The sequence below is a fragment of the Trichosurus vulpecula genome, chromosome 2 (assembly GCF_011100635.1).
Source record: "Trichosurus vulpecula isolate mTriVul1 chromosome 2, mTriVul1.pri, whole genome shotgun sequence".
NCBI lineage: Eukaryota > Metazoa > Chordata > Mammalia > Diprotodontia > Phalangeridae > Trichosurus > Trichosurus vulpecula.
In genome coordinates, this window is record NC_050574.1 from 9,101 (window position 1) to 11,988 (window position 2,888).

The following is a 2,888-nucleotide window of genomic DNA, read 5'->3' on the forward strand; positions in this document are numbered from 1 at the left end:
GGGGATGAAAGCATGGGAAAAGAGATGTGCTTCAGTAATGTATTGTTGCACTTAGATTAGTCTGGTGGGAAGAATCTGGATTATTGTAAACTATGCTGCCTACAAGCGTATGGGAAAACTAGGGCTGTGGTAAGGTGGTTTCCATAGGAGTATGGGAACAGGAGGGGAGTGCTATTCTACAGTGACAGGGAAGGCTGGGAACAGGAGGGGAGTGCTGTTCTACAGTTTCTAAAGAGGCCTGGTAAGGCTCGGGCAGGATACAAACTGATTATCAGAACTTTATGAGCTATGTGAGGCACGGGACAGGATGCCCTTGTAAAGTATCAAAGAAGTTCCCATTAATTAAAGCATGTTTGTGTTAGGCACTGGTTCAAGAGCATTAGGCAGTGGCCAGCTGTGTTCCTCCTACTGGACTTGTGAGTCCTTGGTGAATGGACTCTGCCTGCATGAGAGAGGATGGCTATCAGAGCAGGAGGGGGGTGCTGTTAGGGGGGCTGCTAGGGACGGAAGTCTTTCCTCCGGGCGCCTACCATTCCAACTCCTACTAGGCCTGTCTGGCATTACCCAGGAAACAGGCCAAGCGCTAGGGTCCAAGCAGCCCCGGGGTCGGCACTAACTCCCTACAATAAACAACTTTAGCAAAGTTGCAGGATATAAAATAAACCCACATAAATCCTCAGTATTCCCATACATTACTAACAAAGCCCACAAGCAAGAGATAGAAACAGAAATTCCATTCAAAGTTACTGTAGACACTATAAAATATTTGGGAGTCTGTCTGCCAAGACAAACCCAGGGACTATATGAACATAATTATGAAACAGTTTTCACGCGAATCAAGTCAGATCTAAATAAATGGAAAAATATCAGTTGCTTATGGTTAGGCTGAGCTAATATAATAAAAATGACAATTTTACCTAAGTTAATCTATCTATTCAGCGCCATACCAATCAAACTACCAAAAATTTTACAGAGCTGGATAACATAATAACAAAATTCATCTGGAAGAACAAGAGGTCTAGAATATCTAGGGTACATGAAAAGAAATGCTAGGGAAGGTGGCCTACCCATACCAGATATTAAACTGTACTATAAAGCAGCTATCATCAAAACTACCTGGTACTGGCTAAAAAACAGAGCCATGGATCAGTGGAATAGGATAGGTACACAAGATGGAGAAGTCAACGACTACAGCAATCTACTCTTTGATAAACACAAAGAATCCAGCTTCTTGGCTAAGAATTCTCTATCTCACAAAAACTGCTGGGTCCCTTGAGTCACTTGTTTTTTAGGTAAGAGTCAGACATGGAGAGGATTCTGGGAAGATGGCAGGTTAGGTCAGAAAAGTTCAAGCTCTCAAGATTTTCCTCTACAAAAGAGATAAAACAGCACCTCAGGGTGAACACAGAACAGAGAAAATAAATTAAGAGAAGAACTTAAACAAGACTTTAAAAATCAAAGGAGAGAGACTGAGGAAAAATTAAAATGAAAAATAAGAACAATCTAAAGAAAACAAGATTATGTGAAGAAAGTTAACCGACTAGAAAAGGAGATCAAGAATCTTAAGGAAGAAAATGACTACTTGAATATCAAAATTGGGCAAGGGGAAGCCAGAGAAATTATAAGAGATCAAGAAATCATAAAACAAAATATAAAGAATGAAAAAATACTTGTGTCATTTCTTTGGGATACAGTCCTACCAGTGGTACTGCAGGGTCAAAAGATATGAACATCTTTATAGCCCTTTGGGCATAGTTCCAAATTGTTCTCCAGAATGGCTGGATCAGTTCACAACTCTACCAGCAATGTAACAGTGTTCTATTTTTCTCATATCCTCTCCAGCACTTATCACTCTCCTGTTTTGCCATTTTAGCCTATCTGACAAGAGAGATGCGGTACCTAAGAGTTGTTTTGATTTGCATTTCTCTAATCAGTAGTGATTTGGGGCATTTTTTCATATGCCTATAGATATCTTTAATTTCTTCCTCTGAAAACTGTCTGTTCATATCCTTTGACCATTTCTCAACTGGGGAATGACTTGTATTCCTATAAATTTAGCTCAGTTTCCTGTATATTTTAGAGATGAGGCCTTTATCAGAGACACTAGTTTTAAAGATTTTCTCCCAATTTTCTGCTTCCCACCTCATCTTTGTTGCATTGGCTTTTTTATACAAAATCTTTTCAATTTAACACAATCAAAATTATCCATTTTGCGTTTTGTAATGCTCTCTATCTCTTGTTGTGTCATGAATTCTTTCCTTTCCCATAAATCTGATAGGTAAACTATTCCTTGCTCTCCCAAATTGCTTATAATATCAGCCTTTATATGTAAATCATGAACTCATTTTACTTTATTTTTTTATTTAATATATTTAGTTTTCAGCATTGATTTTCACAAGAGTTTGAATTACAAATTTTCTCCCCTTTTCTACCCTCCCCCCACTCCAAGATGGAGTTGCCCTGTTTCCCAGTCAGCCCTCCCTTCTGTCACCCCACTCCCCTCCCATCCCCTTTTCCCTTTCTTTCTTGTAGGGCAAGATAAATTTCTATGCCCCACTGCCTGTGTATCTTATTTTCTAGTTGCATGCAAAAACTTTTTTTCTGTTTTTGAACATCTGTTTTTAAAACTTTGAGTTCCAAATTCTCTCCCCCCTTCCCTTCCCACCCACCCTCCCTAAGAAGTCAAGCAATTCAACCTAGGCCACATGCGTAACATTATGTACAACCCTTCCACAACACTCACGTTGTGAAAGACTCACTATATTTTGCTCCTTCCTAACCTATCCCCCTTTACTGAAATTTCTCCCTTGATCCTGTCCCCTTTCGAAAGTGTTTGGTTTTGATTACCTCCACCCCCACCTGCCCTCCCTTCTATCATCCCCCCCCCA